The sequence below is a fragment of the Moschus berezovskii genome, chromosome 1, assembly GCF_049115385.1.
Source record: "Moschus berezovskii isolate FMDL1 chromosome 1, NW_MosBer_1.0, whole genome shotgun sequence".
Classification (NCBI taxonomy): Eukaryota; Metazoa; Chordata; class Mammalia; order Artiodactyla; family Moschidae; genus Moschus; species Moschus berezovskii.
Window position 1 is genome coordinate 97,055,484 of NC_142460.1, and position 19,129 is coordinate 97,074,612.

Genomic DNA, 19,129 nt, shown 5'->3' on the forward strand with positions numbered 1-19,129 from the left:
TGACTTCAGATTTTCTACAAAGCTGCAGTGATCAAAACAGTATGGTACTAGCACAAAAACACACATATAGATCAATGAAACAAGATAGAGAGCTCAGAAATAAGCCCATGCCCTTTTTGTTGTTTTCAGTCATTAAGTTGTGTCTGACTCTTGGCGACCCCACGGACTGTAGCATGCCAGGAGTTTGCTCAGACTCCTATCTATTGAGTCATTGATGCTATCTAACCATCTCATTCCAAGCCCATGCCCTAATGGTCAATTAATCTATGGCAAAAGAGACAAGAATATACAGTGGAGAAAAGACAATCTCTTCAATTAGTGGCTCTGGGAATACAGGACACCTGTGTGAAAGAGTGATAACAACTGCACTCATTATTAGAGGTCTGAGAGCCACATCTTGTTAGTCCATTTGTTTCACTTGTCTAATTTTTTTTTCCTTCTTAATTTAACTTGTTGTTTCAAACAGTAACACAAGCGTAGAGGAAAGTCTGTGTTCTCCAACCACTGCAAGTCTCTTCCCAGGAGGCAAACATATTATCAGTTTCTAGTATATACTTCAAAAGACTTTCTAAACATAACACAATCAAATAACTATTTGTGTGTTTGTGCATATTGAACACAAATGGTAGAATGTACAGATTCATATGTGTTTGCATTTTAACTGTGTGTATTTAATACAAATGGTGATATGTGCAAATAAACATTTATAGATTTCTTCTTTTATCGAACTGTGTGTGCATCATGGAGATCTTTCTAAAAGAGTCTTTAACTGCTTTATTGTCTTTGCTGCTGCTGCGTCACTTCAGTCGTGTCCGACTCTGTGTGACCCCATAGACGGAAGCCCACCAGGCTCCCCCATCCCTGGGATTCTCCAGGCAAGAACACTGGAGTGGGTTGCCATTTCCTTCTCCAATGTGTGAAAGTGAAGTTGCTCAGTTGTGTCCGACCCTTAGCGACCCCACGGACTGCAGCCTACCAGGCTCCTCCATCCAGGGGATTTTCTAGGCAATAGTACTGGAGTGGCTTGCCATTGCCTTCTCCGTTATTGTCTTTAGCAGCTATATAATATTACATTATATCACTATGCCAGGATTTATTTAACCAATACCTCATTGAAGGACATTTCTATTTTTCAGTATTTTGATGTTCAGTTCAGTTCAGTTCAGTTCAGTCGCTCAGTCGTGTCCGACTCTCCGCGACCCCATGAATCACAGCATGCCAGGCCTCCCTGTCCATCACCAACTCCCGGAGTACACTCAAACTCATGTCCACAGAGTTGGTGATGCCATCCAGCCATCTCATTCTCCGTCGTCCCCTTCTCCTCCCGCCCCCAACCTTTCCCAGCATCAGAGTCTTTTCCAGTGAGTCAACTCGTCGCATGAGGTGGCCAAAGTATTGCAGTTTCAGCTTTAGCATCAGTCCCTCCAATGAACATCCAGGATTGATCTCCTTTAGAATGGACTGGTTGGATCTCCTTGCAGTATAAGGGACTCTCAAGAGTCTTCTCCAACACCACAGTTCAAAAGCACCGATTCTTCGGCGATCAGCTTTCTTCACAGTCCAACTCTCACATCCATACATGACCACGGGAAAAACCATTGCCTTGACTAGACGGACCTTGGTTGGCAAAGTAATGTCTCTGCTTTTTAATATACTATCAAGGTTGGTCATAACTTTCCTTCCAAGGAGCAAGCGTCTTTTAATTTCATGGCTGCAATCAGCATCTGCAGTGATTTTGGAGCCCAAAAAAACAAAGTCTGACACTGTTTCCACTGTTTTTCCATCTATTTCCCATGAAGTGATGGGACCAGATGCCATGATCTTTGTTTTCTGAATGTTGAGCTTCAAGCCAACCTTTTCACTCTCCTCTTTCACTTTCATCAAGAGGCTTTTGAGTTCCTCTTCACTTTCTGCCATAAGGGTAGTGTCATCTGCATATCTGAGGTTATTGATATTTCTCCCAGCAATCTTGATTCCAGCTTGTGCTTCTTCCAGCCCAGCGTTCCTCATGATGTACTCTGCATATAAGTTAAATAAGCAAGGTGACAATATACAACCTTGACGTACACCTTTTCCTATTTGGAACCAGTCTGTTGTTCCATGTCCAGTTCTAACAGTTGCTTCCTGACCTGCATACAGGTTTCTCAAGAGGCAGGTCAGGTGGTCTGGGATTCCCATCTCTTTCAAAATGTTCCACAGTTTATTGTGATCGACACAGTCAAAGGCTTTGGCATAGTCAATGAAGCAGAAATAGATGTTTTTCTGAAACTCTCTTGCTTTCTCCATGATCCAGCGGATGTTGGCAATTTGATCTCTGGTGCCTCTGCCTTTTCTAAAACCTGCTTGTACATCTGGGAGTTCACGGTTTACATACTGCTGAAGCCTGGCTTGGAGAATTTTGAGCATGACTTTACTAGCGTGTGAGATGAGTGCAATTGTGCGGTAGTTTGAGCATTCTTTGGCATCGCCTTTCTTTGGGATTGGAATGAAGACTGACCTCTTCCAGTCCTGTGGCCAGCGCTGAGTTTTCCAAATCTGCTGGCATATTGAGTGCAGCACTTTCACAGCATCATCTTTCAAGACTTGAAATAGCTCAACTGGAATTCCATCACCTCCACTAGCTTTGTTCGTAGTGATGCTTTCTAAGGCCCACTTGACTTCACATTCCAAGATGTCTGGCTCGAGGTCAGTGATCACGTTATCGTGACTATCTTGGTCGTGAAGATCTTTTTTGTACAGTTCTTCTGTGTATTCCTGCCACCTCTTCTTAATATCTTCTGCTTCTGTTAGGTCCATACCATTTCTGTCCTTTATCGAGCCCATCTTTGCATGAAATGTTCCCTTGGAATCTCTAATTTTCTTGAAGAGGTCTCTTGTTTTTCCTATTCTGTTGTTTTCCTCTATTTCTTTGCATTGATCACTGAGGAAGTCTTTCTTATCTCTCCTTGCTATTCTTTGGAACTCTGCATTCAGATGCTTATATTTTTCCTTTTATACTGAATACAATCTTGAACTTACTCCATTTTGAATATGTGCTATTATATCACAGGTCATATTCCCAGAAGAGAGTCAATGGGTAGGTATGTGCATTATACTGAGAATTTATTCCCTTTTCCTAATAGTATACTTTTGGCTGCATCCTACTAACTTTAATATTTTGTGTTTTGTTATTATTAAGTTAGAACTATTTTTGGTACCCTTTGTGATTTCTTCCATGGACCATGGGTTTTTGATAAGTCTAATTCCAAGCATTCAAGGATTTTTAATATGTTTAATTTTATTAATTTAATTTTGTTTTTGTTAGTGATCATACTCTATAAAGTATTAGTCTTTTGTCTTTCTATAAGGGTCAGCATTTGCTTAGTGAATGTTCTATATGCATTCGAAAAATATTCGTTCCACTGTTGTTTGGAATCGTGTTCTACAATATTGATTAAATCGAGTAATTTGATAGTCCTCAGAGTTTTTTGTACCTTTACCAAGTTTTGCTGTATGTCTTCTAACAGTTGTTGAGAGAGAAATATTAAAATATTTAACTGTGTTTGTGTATTTATTTGTTACCTCTTTTCCTTCTGTTGCTTTTTGTTTCATATATTTTGAGATATTATTATTACTATTTATGATTCGACTCTTTGCGACCTCATGAACTGCAGCCCACCAGGCTTCCCTGTCCTCACTATCTCCTGGATTTTGCTCAAATCCATTAAGACTGTGAGGCCATCCAACCATTTCATCCTCTGTCACCCCCTTCTCCTCCTGCGCTCAATCTTTCCCAGCATCAGGGTCTTTTCTAATGAGTCAGCTCTTTGCATCAGGCAGCCAAAGTATTGGAACTTCAGCTTCAGCATCAGTCCTTCCAGTGAATATTTAAGGTTGATTTCCTTTAGGATTGACTATTTTGATCTCCTTACTGTCCAAGGACAACTACATAAGTAGAGTTATTATGTCTGGATCCTGATACCCTGACCCTTGATTATTATGAAATGTTCCTTTTTACCTCTGGTAGTACTCCTTGTCTTGAAGCATGTTTCATCCGATTCTACTATAGCCAAATCTATGCTTGGGCTTCCCAGATGGCACAATTGTAAAGAATCTGACACAGGAGACGTGAGTTCAATTCCTGGGTCAGGAAGATTTCCTGGAGTAGGAAATGGCAACCCACTTCAGTATTCTTGACTGGAAAATTCTATGGATAGAGGAACCTGGTGGTCCATGGGGTCACAGAAAGTTGGATACAACTGAGTGACTGAGCATGCATGCATCTGTGCTTACTGTTGACTTGGGTATATGTTCTTCACACTTTTACTTTTGACCTCTGTGAGACTTATGGTTGTCACTTCTAGATAATGTATTGTTGAGTTTTGCATTTTTGATCAGACAGCCAGGCTCTGCCTTCTAGTTGGAGTGGATGCTCTTTTTGCAATGAATTGGGTTTAAATTGCTATGATTGGGTTTAAACTACCACCTTGCTGTTTGTTTTCTATTTATCTCAACTCACTTTTATTTTTCCATTTTTCTTCTTGTTTATTTTTGTTTAATTAATGCTTTTATGACTCATTTTAATTCCTGTGTTACCTTCTTAGTTCTACCCTTTTGAATTTGTAGTTCTTTCTGTAGAAAGTACAGCAGTGATTCTTACTTTATGATAGTTGACTTAGAATTAATGTTAAACACCTCACATATACTATAAGAACCTTAAAATAATATATTTAAATTAAACCTGTCTTCTTTCTGCATTTTCATGTGTATGTTTTTATGTTATAGCCCTCTCAGTGCAATGTTATTTATGCTTTAAAATAGTAAAAGAAAAAAAAGTGTGTTCTTTTATATTTATCAACATGTTTATGATTGCCAGTGGTATTTATCCTTTCCTATGTAACCTAGTTTCCATCCAGTATAATTTCCTTTCAGTCCAAATAGCATCTTTTAGCATTTATTATGGAGAAGGCAATGGCAACCCACTCCAGTACTCTTGACTGGAAAATCCCATGGAAAGAGGAGCCTGGTAGGCTGCAGTCCATGGAGTCGCTAGGAGACTGAGTGACTTCACTTTCACTTTTCACTTTCATGCATTGGAGAAGGAAATAGCAACCCACTCCAGTGTTCTTGCCTGGAGAATCCCAGGGATGGGGGAGCCTGGTGGGCTGCCGTCTATGGGGTCGCACAGAGTCAGACACAACTGAAGCGGCTTAGTAGCAGCAGCAGCAGCATTTATTATACTGTAAGTGAGTGAAAGTTGCTCAGTCATGTCTGACTCTGTGATCTCATGGACAGCAGCCTGCCAGGCTCCTCTGTCAATGGAATTCTCCAGACCAGAGTATTGGATTCTCCAGGGAATCTTCCCAAACCAGGGATCTTACCCAAGTCTCCCACATTGCAGGTGGATTCTTTATAGCTGAGCCACCAGGGAAGCCCAAGAATACTGGAATGGGTAGCCTATCCCTTCTCCAAGGGTTCTTCCCAACCCAGGAATCAAACCAGGGTCTCCTGCACTGCAGGCAGATTCTTTACCAGCTGAGCTACCAGGGAAGTCCAAAAGCACAGTGAATGTTGCTCAGTCGTGTCCGACTCTTTGTGACTCCATGGACTATACAGACCATGGAATTGTCCAGGCCAGAATACTGGAGTGGGTAGCTGTTCCCTTCTCTGGGGGATCTCCCCAAACCCAAACCCATTATAATGCAAGTCTTCTAAAAATGAATTCACTCATTTTGTTTGTTTGAAAATATTTTTACTTTATCTTACCAGCTTTGAAGGATATTTGTACTGGATATAGAATTATAGATTCAATTTGTTTTTTATTTCTGCATTTTAATGACTTCCGTCCATTGTCCTCTAGCTGCCATTGTCTGCCTGTGTTTCATGTGTCTTTGTACCTTCTTTGTTTCATTTTAACTTTTTCTTTATCTTTCAGAAGTTTGGTTATAATGTGCTTGGAGCATAATTTTGATTTATTTCTCCTGCTTAGAGTGTGCTAAACTTCTTTGATGTGGATCAGAAGAAATTTTTTTTTACCATATTTGAGAAATTTTAACCATTTTTTTTCTACTTAATTCTATTTCTTTTTCTTCAACATAGCTAGACAGTTTGGTACTGTCAGTGGTTACTGGTACTGTTTTATGTTTGGGGAGATTTAAATATTTATCTGTCTGTTTTAGCCTGGATAATTTCATTTACTCTGTCTTCAGGTTCATTGATACTTTTATTTGCCAGTTTGTAATCTGTCAATAAATACATCCAGGGTTTTTCTCTTAAATATTGTTATTTTCAATTCTAGAAAGGTTGTTTCTTTCTTTTAATCACCACTTCCAATTTTCACTGATACTTTTTATTTGTTTACTCATTATGTCCTTTTTCTTTAAGTCATGTGGCATTTTAATAGGAGCTATTTTAAAATCCTATCTATTAATTCTAACATCAGTGTCATCTTGTGGTCTTTTCTGTTGATTGCTTAATTATGGATTACATTGCCTTGCTTGTATCCATGTTTTATAATTTTATTGTGTGTTTGATATCTGTATGAGTATGCTTTTTTCCTGACATTTAGATTAAATAATAGATTTTCTTGATCCTGTTGGGGTGTGTGTGTGTGTGTGTGTGTGTGTGTATGTATGTATGTTTAGGTCTTGATTATTTTGCTTCTGTCTTTAGTCTGGGGGTGGAGGAAAACCTTATTTAGAGTAATATGGTCTTTTGAGGTCTTCAACAAATTTCAAATGTGTTTATTTCTGGCTTGTCTAGAAGTTCATCATATTCCAGCCCTGCTGAACTCTGGTATGTTTATTCAGTTCTCAAACTTGCAGTAGCTATTCTATGCTAGTTGAGGAATCTCATTCTGAGCATATGCAGTATATCCATAAACACAGGACCCTCAGGAAATTCCCATACAGACTCCTACCCTTAATGCCACCAGTCTCCTTTTCTTTGGCACCTTTCTGCAGAAACTCAAGTCCCCTTATTAGTTCCAAACTCCAGTTTCTAATACCATAGCTCAAAAAACCAACTGGCTATACTTCAACTTCACCTTTCCATATCAAGGTTGAAAAGTGGCCCTTGAAGAAAGTCAGGGTTGTAAATCAGCTATACTTCAATAAAATAAATTTTTAAAAGAAAGAAAAAATAAAGCCAGAGTTAATATGGTGCATATCCCAAAGCATTTTCCTTCTCTTGAAGAAAACCCTGCAATTCTAGTTGACAAGTGTTTGGAAACTGCAGTCCTATCTACTTTGTCCAGTTTTATAATCATTTATAAAAGGAAATTAAATTTGATATTGATTATTATGACTTCATTGAAGTTGACAGATTAAATTTTTTAAATTTGGAAATTTCATGTTTTAAAAACATATTTCTATGCTTAGTTGATATTTCTGGGGTCCTTTAGAGTATTCAAGTGACTTTCTAAAAGATGTAACACTGTTTAACTTGAAATAGGGGAATTTGAAAACATTCCTACCTTCATCCTTATCCCCAGAAAGGAAGACAGAGATTGAGGCACCAGAGGCACACAACCTCTTACATAAATGTGTTGAGGCTATTCAGTATACCCTCTGACTTGATTTTCAGACTCAATCATAAAGGGGTATTTGGTTACATACTGTGTACATGGTCACTTCATAAGAATTAATAATGTTTTTAATTAGGGAATTGCATTCTTCCCCCAATGTATGCTTTCTGTCTCTAGAACATTCAGACTTCTGGAAATAATTCTGGTGATAACAGTAAACTGCAGCATGATATATTCCATTATAGCTTCCCTGATATCTCAGTTGGTAAATAATCCACCTGCAATGCAGGAGACCCCAGTTTGATTCTTGGGTCAGGAAGATCCCCTGGAGAAGGGAAAGGCTACCCACTCCGGTATCCTGGCCTGGAGAATTCCATGGGCTGTATAGTCCATGGGGTTTCAAAGAGTCAGACACAACTGAGCGACTGTCACTTTCACTTTCATATTCCCTTATCCATTGGTCTTCTCCTAATTCTCACTGCTCACTCCACCGCTAGACTTTCAGTCTTCTGGCTAAAGGGTAAGCCATATGATGGCTATGTTGTATCACACCTCATTAGAAAGTAATATCATCACATCATTTATCTCAGATTAATGTCAAAGACATCCTCCACTAGAAAAAAAAGACATGGTCACATTTATCTATGTGCTCTGTAAGTAGATGACCACATTGAACCTTAAGCAGTATAACCTTGATTAGCTTCTTATAAGGAAGAGAAACTCAGGACACATAATTAAGATTCCATAAGGAAAGTGACTTTTCTCAACCTACTGCTCAGGGGAACCCATTCTCATTTGTGATATCAAATATCACCTGAAAATTATAAAGCAAAGAAAGTAATATACCATATACTGTGTTTAGCATAACCTTGTTGTCTTTTTTTTCCTTTCTGATTTTTGTTGTTGTTGTTGATGTGGACCCTTTTTTTAAGTCTTCATTGAATTTGTTACAATATTGCATCTGTTTTTCATTTTGGTTTCTTGGCTGGGAGGCCACGTGGTATCTTAGCCCCCAGACCAGGGATCGAACCTATACCTGCTGCATTGGAAGGTAAAGTCTCAACCACTGGACAGCAGGGACGTCCCAAGCATACCTACATTTTCTTGTTTAATAATCATAACCTTACAGTGAAGGCATGATTACTGTTAACTTACAGATAATAAAAGTGAACTTTAGGGAAACTAAGTAACTTGTCCAAGTTTAAAAATCAGGGAGATGAATATTTGTGTCTATATGCCTCCAAAATTATGTACACTACAGTTTTCATTATTTTACGATGATATAAATTTACCCTGTTTCCTTGTAAGATTTTGCAAAGAAAGTGTTAACAAAGAACTTTTAGTTTTAGAGAAATTAACTCAGGAGTTTTCCAGTAACAAATATGTATCTCAAAAGTATATAAAGATTCCCCTATCGGCAGTTTTTTCAGTTATAAAATTAGACTTGTTCTAGTCAAAGCAATTCAGTTTTTTAAAAAAATGCTTCATTTAAGATAATGTATTTCAGCATTTTCTTTGCCTTTTGTCAGGATGGGGAACAATAGTTCTCTTGCTTGATTTAATATCATTATGTCTGACAACACAGTTAACAAAGCAACTGTTAATATTCCAAAGGTTTTCAAGCTCTGTGCATCTAAAAGTCACTAATGAAATTAGCGAACCAGAAGCTTCACAGCCAAATATTCAAAGCTTAAAACTAAAGGAACTGTGGGTCTCTGGAACTGTTGGATGTAAATTGTAGCAAGAATCATCAAGTACTTGATTCCTTCTTTATAAACAACCCAATAAGCAAAGTTTACAGCGAACAGGAAAGATGTGTTTGAACATTAAGAAGAGTTTAGATTTTGGTTTACAATTGGAAAGGAAAAAATCGAGACAAGAGAGCTCCTTGTATCTAGCATATGTTTGAAAAATCCGTAATTTTTACATTTCATAAGGAGACTAAATAGTCATAATTACCCATATAATAGCAAAGTTTATTTTCTTATATGTCCTTTTCTTTTGCATTTTGTTTTCTTAATAACAATATATCACTACCATTTCTCTGGTAAGTAAACATTTTTTGAAATAACAAAATTTTATCTTAATTGCTTAATTACAAGAAATTATGTGACTATTTAATATGAATGATAAAGCTATAGGAGGTTTAAGTCAAAAAAACATTTTAGGTTGCCAGTTCAACAAACAACACTTTTTCATTTCGGGGAAGAAGGAGCCTAAGAAGGAAATGATCATCCCAATGTGAACACAAATTAGAGATATACAGGAATAAAACCCCAGGTCTCAGGCTGTCTTTTCATCATATTATTTTGTTGGAGTAGATTTTTTTTTTTTAATTCCAAGGACTGTTGAGAATTTAAGGGAAATATAACATAGTAATTACCTTCATAAAACTTATCCCGGTAATGTTCGGTTGTGAAGGAGAAGACAAGGTGAAGAATTAGAATGTGACAGGAGGATGTGCTAATTATGTGAGGTAATCAGGGGAGGTCTCTGAGATGGACTTGAGCGGTGACTTGAAGGAAATGAGGGGCAAGCCAGTTAATATGTTATTGAAGAGGTTTCTAAGAACAAAGAATATTAATTGTGTGGGACTTGAGATGCTTCGTGCTTGTTATTTTTGAGAAACAACAAGGATACCAGTGGCTGAAGTGCAATGAGTATTCATTAATTCAGTGCACTTTCATCCCATGGATTATTGGCGCTAGAGCAGTGAGACAAAAATGGGGCTCTACAAAGAACCAGATGAAGATGAGTCATAATTGTGGTACCATTTGATTATATTAATCATACAGAATTATACAAGTTGTGGATTCCTACTTGAGTTGGAAAGCATGCATTTTAACATACATTTAGTAAAGCTAGAAGGAGCAAAAAGTGGTTGTGGTTAAATCACATAACATTCTTTTCTTCTCAAAAAAATGTATTCTAAGCAATTGTCACCATGAAATGTAGAAACTTTTATGTTTTAAGTTATGAAGTCAGAGTCTTCTATATAAAAGAAATGATTTCAAGTAATTGTATGGGCCTTCAGATAGCTTGTACATAGGTTATATAATTTGATCTTTATAGCCCCATGAGTCTGTAGTAAACTTATCTTCAGTTTTTTGATAAAGGAATTGACGTTCAAAGAGGTGAACTGATTTGCCAAGAAACACATGGCCAGCACCCCAAAGTCTTCCCCTTGCTTCATCTCACTAATTATTCTCCATGAACAAAGTTATGGCTGTCCTGAATTTTACAACAGATTAATTTTACCTGCTTCTAAGCTTTATATAATTGAAATAAATAGTATGTAGCTGGTTTATTTTTCTCCACATTATGTTGGTGAGAATCATCCATATTATTATAGTTGTAGCTTGTTTATTCTCATTGTTCTGTAGTATCTTATTGTTAGAATATATTACATACCCAGGCATTTGGGTTTTCTCCACTTGGGGGTTGTTATGATTAGTGCCACTATGATACATGTCTTTGGGGGGATAGTTAAAGATAGTAATAGATAGATTGATTAATAATACATAGCTAGACAGGTTTCATTGGGGTATAAATCCAGAAATAGAGTTGTTAATCATAGGATATACTTACCTATATCAATAGCTTATCAGTGGTTTTACCAATTTACTCTACCATCAGTTACATATGAGAGACCCAGTTGCACCACAACCTTTTCAACACTTGGCATTATCTGTTATCTCATTTTAGCCGTACTTGAATGTAACCCATGGTGGATTTTTCCAACTTTATTGAGATAGAGTTGGCAGTTAAAAATTTTACAGCTTGATGATTTGATATGCATATACATTGTGAAATACTCATCACATCAAACTAATTAACATATCGATAGCTACCATTTTCTTCCTTTTTTTTGTTGTGATGACACTGTCTTATGATCCTGCAATCCCCCTTGGGAACATATCCAAAGAGAATGAAGTCAGGATTTTAAATATCTGCACTCCAAAATTTATTTCAGTATTACTCACAATAACCAAGATGAGAAAACAACTTAAGTACTGGTCAACAGATAAAAGATAAAGAAAATGTGATGGATGGATGGTAAATAGATAATAGACAATAGATCGGGTATATAGCATGTATATGAAATTCAACGTTGAAAGAAATCTGCCATTTGCTACAACTTGTCAGATATTGGGAAAAATGAAATAAATCAATGCAGAAAGACAAATATGTGGAATTTGGATATTTGGAATCTAAAATAGTCAAAGTCATAGAAGCAGGGAGTAGAATGTTGGTAACCTGGGGGAGGGAAAAATGGGGAGATGTTGGTAAAAGGGTACAAAATTTTAGTTTATGCAAGGTGAATTAGTTCTGGAGACTAATGTACAAGAATGTGACTATGGTTAACCATATTATATTGTATATTTGGAATTTGCTAAAAGGGCAGGTATTAAGTATCTTCACCAAGTTTTTAAGTATGAGAATTATTGCCCCTACTTTATAGATGATAAAACAAAGTTATATCAAAATTAAATAGCACAGTCAAAATCATGCAGCTAAAGAAAGAGTTAATACTGCTATTCAGTTCATCTTATCACATTATCTTTGTGGTTTCCTTAACATATTTTTATTATTTACTTTAGCAAGAATAAATTGAGTGTTACATACGCTGGACTTCTGATAAGGACCGTGTCTTTGTGAGCAAAAGCTCTCAGTGTTTAGGATAGGAACAAGAAAAACCATTATCATACAAGACAAAGTGCATTAAATATTATACTAAAACAAGTAAAACAATGAGAAGCTAAGAAAGGAAGAGCGTTTCTCTTTATTTTAGCAAATAGAGAAGTAGAGAGGACAACTTGAACTACGTACAGTTTGCGGGTTAGAAAGTGTGGGCATGTTGAGGAATTAGTGCGTGATGAAAACACTGTTGGCAGTGGTAGTCAACCATGAAAGAAATACATTTTAGCCTTACAGCCATCAAATTCCCTAAATTTCTGTCTCCTTGTTCCTCATGATACATTTAAAGGAGAAGACCGTTCAAATGGAGGGGCAACAGGCACAGTTAGAGGCTGGCTGAGAAGGAAGGGTCTCATCTTGTGCAGTGGCAGAGACTGAGACTCGTAGAAAAAGCCAGAACCTGAGTAGGATATCAGTGATCTAAGTACAGAGAGAAGAGCAGGAAGAAACACAGGAGAGGGATCAAGCTAGAGTATGAAACTATGAAGATGGGGGTCAGAGAGAAGAATTCTGGAGAGAGTAGTTTAGAATTGGATGGATAGGCAGAGACTGAAAAGGATCCTGAGTGGTGGCCTTGATCTTAAGTAGTGTTTCATTCTTCACTCATTGTCTGGAATAAAATGGGTGGGTGTTCCAAGACAACGTAAAGTGAATAGGCATTTGGAATGTGAAAAGAATTGGACATATAATGGTTTATACAATGCTAGAACAAAAAATGTTTTGCAAATGCTGCTAAAAAGGTGAGTGCTCAAAATTAATTTCAAAGCACTATCAAAGGTCATATTCTACTGAAATCAAGGTCAGTTTAAGCTAAATAACTTAAAGATTTGGAAAGATTTTGAAGTAATAAATGTGACAAAGAAACCTAGCATTTCACAGATTTACACTCATGATGTGCATATGGAGATATTTTTGTTTCATCAACAACCGTTTATTCTATGAGCCTTGCTATGTACCTAGGTGGAACTGAACACTCATGACTATAGACTTAAACAAATATTATTCATGAGTAAAACACAAGTAGTAGTTAGTTTTACAAAGGAAAAAAAAAACCCTCTTTATACTAATTATTTACTCTGCTTCAATTACATTCAATTACATATTATCTATTGAGAAAGTCTAGGATTTTATCACCTTGGCTCAAAACCTGACTGTCTCTATTACACATTAGATTTATTGTCATTCTGAACATAATTTTTATAACCTCAGAGCTTTATCTGAATGTACATGACTGCCCAAGTCTTTGTTAAAAGCTTTCAGCTCAGTCGTGTCCAACTCTTTGTGACCCCATGGACTGCAGCACACCAGGCTTCCCTGTCCATCACCAATTTCTGGTGCTTACTGAAACTCATGTTCATTGAGTTGGTGATGCCATCCAGCATTTCACCCTCTGTCACCCTTTTCTCCGCCTGCTTTCAATCTTTTCCAGCATCAGGGTCTGTTCCAAAGAGTAAGTTCTTCACATCAGGTGGCCAAAGTAATGAAGATTCAGTTTCAGTATCGGTCTTTTCAATGAATATTCAGGACTGATTTCCCTTAGGATGGACTGGTTGGATCTCCTTGCAGTCCAAGGCACTCTCAAGAATCTTCTCCAACACCACAGTTCAAAAGCATCAGTTCTTTGGTGCTCAGCTTTCTTTACAGTGCAACTCTCACATCATGCATGACTACTGGAAAAACCATAGCCTTGACTAGATGAACCTTTGTTGGCAAAGTAATGTCTCTGTTTTTTAATATGCTCTCTAGGTTGGTCATAACTTTTCCTCCAAGGAGTAAGCGCCTTTTTGTTTTATGGCTGCAATCACCATCTGAAGGGATTTTGGAGCCCAAGAAAAGAAAATCTTTCACTGTTTCCACTTTTTCCCCTTCTATTTGCCATGAAGTGATGGGGCCGGTTGCCATGATCTTAGTTTTCTGAATGTTGAGCTTTAAACCAACTTCTTCACTCTCCTCTTTCACTTTCATCAAGAGGCTCTTCAGTTCTTCTTCACTTTCTGCCATAAGTGTGGTGTTATCTGCATATCTGAGGCTATTGATATTTCCTCTGGCAATCTTGATTTCAGCTTGTGGTTCATCCAGCCCAGCGTTTCTCATGATGTACTCTGCATCTAAGTTAAATAAGCAGAGTGACAATATACAACCTTGACGTACTCCTTTTCTTATTTGGAACCAATCTGTTGTTCCGTGTCCTGTTCTGACTGTTGCTTCCTGATCTGCATACAGATGTCTCAAGAGGCCAGTCAGGTGGTCTGGTATTAACATCTCTTTAAGAATTTTCCACAGTTTATTGTGGAAAAAGTCAAAGGCTTTGGCATAGTCAATAAAGCAGAAATAGATGTTTTTCTGGAACTCTCTTGCTTTTTCGATGATCCAATGGATGTTGGCAATTTGATCTCTGGTTCCTCTGTCTTTTCTAAATCCAGCTTGAACATCTGGAAGTTCACAATTCACATACTGTTGAAGCCTAGCTGGAGACTTTTGAGTGTTACTTTGCTAGCATGTGAGATGAGTGCAGTTGTGCAGTAGTTTGAACATTTTTGGCATTGCCTTTCTTTGGGATTGGAATGAAAACTGAAGCTGATGTTAAAAGCTTTCAATGATTTTTAAAAATACATGTACGTGTTATTTGTTTTAGTTATAGTGGGAACAATCTGTGTAGGATAAAGCTTAATTTATGGTATAAGGTCCTGGATGCCGGAACAAATATAATCATCTATGAAAAAAACAGTGCTTCCCAGGTGACTCAGATGGTAAAGAATCTGCCTGCAATGCAGGAGACCCCTGTTTGATTCCTGGGTCAGGAAGATGCGTGGGAGAAGGGATACACTTACCCACTTCAATATTTTGGGCTTCTCTGTTGGCTCAGATCTTAAAGAATCCACCTGCAATACCGGAGACCTGTGTTTGATCTCTGGAGAATTCCATGGAGAGAGGCTGGTAGGCTGCAGTGCATGAGGTTTTCAAGAGTCTGACGTGACTGAGCGACTAAGCACATACACACACATGACAAAACACAGAACTAAATGTCTAGTTACGTGATTGATTCTATTTTTCTTGCCATAAGAAAAAAAAATTAAGAATAATAGTGCATTGGAGTTTTTTTTTTTTAATTCTATAAGTGCATTGCATCATGCTTTCAGAGCCATCATCTTGTTTTCCTTAAAATAACTTACAATTAAAAATATGAAATTCAAAGAAGTTTAACCACTTACCTAAAATCCCACAGCTAGTATGTATGTGTCTGGAAGCAAAACCCCAATTTTCCTATTTCAAGTATAAGACTCTTGATTTCTATTACACTAATAGTGTGGTAATCACAAGGATATAAATTCTTTATAGAACTTCCATATGATCCAGCAATCGCACTCCTGGGCATACACACCGAGGAAACCAGAATTGAAAGAGACACATGTATGCCAATGTTCATTGCAGCACTGTTTATAATAGCCAGGACATGAAAGCAACCTAGATGTCCATCTGCAGACGAGTGGATAAGAAAGCTTTGGTACATATATACAATGGAGTATTACTCAGCCATTAAAAAGAATGCATTTGAATTAGTTCTAATGAGGTGGATGAAACTGGAGCCTATTATACAGAGTGAAGTAAGCCAGAAAGAAAAACACCAATATAATATACTAACGCATATATATGGAATTTAGAAAGATGCAAATGATAACCCTGTACACAAGACAGCAAAAGAGACACAGATGTATAGAACAGTCTTTGGGACTCTGTGGGAGAGGGTGAGGGTGGGATGGTTTGGGAGAATGGCATTGAAACATGTATATTGTCATATGTGAAACAAATCACCAGTTCAGGGTCAATGCATGTTACAGGATGCTCGGGGCTGGTATGTGGGGATGACCCAGAGGGAGGATAAGGGGAGGAGGGAGATGGGAGGGGGGTTCGGGAGGGGGAAGTCATGTACACCCGGGGCGGATTCATGTCAATGTATGGCAAAACCAACCAATGTAATATTGTAAAATAATTAGCCTCCAATAAAAATAAATAAAATAAAAAGTAAAAAAATAAAAATTTGAAAAAAAGATGAGATGGGCCATCTGAAACTTACCAAGGCTGAGCAGATACATAGCCTGCAACATAAAACAAGTTAAAACCAACAACCACAAAAGGCCCCATGGCAGGGGACACACACACACAAAAAAATTCTTTGATGCCCAACTTTATATTGAAATGAAAATTGTGAACATATTGTAAAGGTTGCACTTAGAATGACAGCCCAAGTTGGCTCAGTGTTCTTAAGGCTTTCCTCCCCATTTCTAGGAGATTGACTCTGCCCCCACAGAAGTGCCTGCATGAAGCTTTTGCCATTTTTTTCCTCCTGAAATGTTCCCCCGCCCCGCCACCAACCAGATATTATCACTGCCTCATTTCTGAATTTTGACTCTGAATCACCTCTTTAAAATTTTAAATGGGATACTCCACTTGACTTTTTACATCTGATTATGACCTGGAGTGCTCTATCTGGGATCTCCATTTGCCAACTCAGAATTTTAAGGCTCAATCTGTGCTGCAGGCTTAATTACTGGCTCATGCCCCAGTATTTTAGTCCCTGCCCAATTTTCTGGACTTTTGCTTTTCTAGGAGCTGACTTTAAACAGTTGTGAAACTAAGTGGAAACCTTGGAGTTAACTATTTATTAAATAAAATTATGTATGAAAGACAACATAGTAACTATACCAGGTGGGCATGGGTTTAATGATGGCTTGCCTCCAATCAACAGCTTGGTACCTAAAGCAGGCTTGGCAAAATAGGAAGGAAGCATTGTTGGCATTGGAAAAAGTACTGAACTGGTAGCCAGAGTCCAGGTTCTAGCCCAGGGTCTGGATCTTCCACTAATATCCTACAACTCATAAAACAATTATTTCACTATCATGGGCTTCCATTACTTTGTTAAATAAAGGCAGCAAATTGAACTATCACTCAGCAGCTTTCTCTCTATCTCCAATTTTTCATATTTCTGTGAATTAAATAGGTATTACATGTCTGATAAAATGTATTTACACACAATTCCTTGCCCCCTGTATTTCTCCTAATTCCTGTTATAAGGTCTGAGATCTTATATGTAGAACTTATTCACTGAGTTTTGAAGAGTCCTTTAGCATCTAGGGTTCATTAATATTGAACAAAAGCTTTGGGATTATTTGGATTTGTTTTTTAAAAATAGAGCTAGTAAAATCGGTAGTGAATTTTTAGCTTTTTCTAACTCTTTTTAACCTAGTACTAGAAGGAAGCCAGGACTTTTAATTTATCTTATAAATTTAATTTGAATCACTTTGATTCCCATATTTGACAATTGTTAAACTCTGTCCTAAAAATATTGAGACAGGATCATAAGAGAGCCCATTGTCCAGAGCACAGGACTATAATTTAGAATGTTTTGTGTTGCCAGACAAGGAATATACTATAGTTTCATTTTCCCCCCTCACTTTCTCTAGTCACTTCATTGCTCTGATTCTTTCCTTCTTATTTATGATTCTTTCTTTTTTTATTTTCTTTTTTCTTTTTTAATTATTTATAATTCACCTACGCTAAAATGCATGTTTTTACACTATATTCTTCAATTCTTTTCCACAAAGTTGTGCAGTCCAATCCCAGGATACTTTTTGTCTCTCCATGAAAGCTGTCATTTCCCATTTACCCATCTCCTCAGCTTTTGGCAGCCACTAATCCATATTTTGTCTCTGTATTTGCCTGTTCTGTACGTTTCATACACATTGGATCGTACAACATGTGACCTATTGTGTCTGGCTTAATGTTTTTGAGATTCATCTGTATTGTCACTTGAATCAGTACCCCATCCTTTTTAATGGCCAAATAATATTTCGTTGTATGGATATATCACATTTGTTTATCTGTTTATCCATTAGTAGATGTTTGAATTGTTTCCACATTATGAATAATGCTCCTATGAATATTTGTGTACAAGTTCACATATGGACATATATCTTCGTTTCTCACAGGTACATACCCAGAAGTAGAATTACTAGATCATGTGGTAACTGGATGTTTAACCTTGTGTGGAACTACCAAACTATTTCCCACAGCTGCTGCATTATTTATTTACATTTTTACCAGCAAGGGATGAGGATTGTAGTTCTTCTAAATCCTCACCAATACTTTTCATTATGAATCTTTTTTGATATAGTCATTTTAGCAGATATGAAATGGCACCACATAGTCAATTGTTTCTCTGATTCTTAAGCCATCATGTTTACTTAAAACAGAGTATTCTGTGACATCATATTTTGATTATCAATATAATAATTTTTATTGAAATATTATTGTTATTTTAATGTGTAAAACCACCTTTCCGTTTCCCTTCTCATAATTTTTAGTCTCATTTTTTGGGCCTATAATTTTTGAACCATTTAAAATAAACAGAGTCCTTTTGATGGTTTCTTTATCACTAAAAACCTTCATCTGTCCATATAGATGCATCACTGTATCTCTCTGCAAATGGATCTGTGGGATTAGTCTGGAAGAATCACCTCCAAGGACACGGTTTTAACAGCTTTAGTCCTACATATTCCTCAGTAACTTAACCCCATATGGAACTGCATGCAATCACTGCCTTCTTTGAAAGAGTTCCAGGGAAGAGATTCCTCTAGTGACCATTGTGAATGTGTTTGTCATGTAGGGTTCTTGTTTACTTGAAGGATTGTTTACTGCTGAAGAAGATGCAGTCACATTTGCTTTTCTTCTGTTTCTCTTTGAAGGGGAGAAATTTCTTCTTTCCATGAAATGCATTTTGTTCAGTTGGCTTGTTAGAATTTGATTTTATTGTATTGATTGTAAAATCTCATTGTAAGTCCTTGAACAAGACTCAGGTAGAAAAGGGGAACTTGAGAGGCAGAAAAGGTGAACTTGAGATTATGAAGTGATAAATACAAGTTCTGGCAT

General features: G+C 37.2%; 1 protein-coding gene across 4 annotated transcripts in view; it reads left to right on the plus strand.

Moving 5' to 3' along the window:
- FGF12 (fibroblast growth factor 12) overlaps positions 1–19,129 on the plus strand; it is a 638,357-nt gene that overhangs the window by 589,146 nt on the left and 30,082 nt on the right. The gene's annotated exons all lie outside the window — the stretch shown is intronic.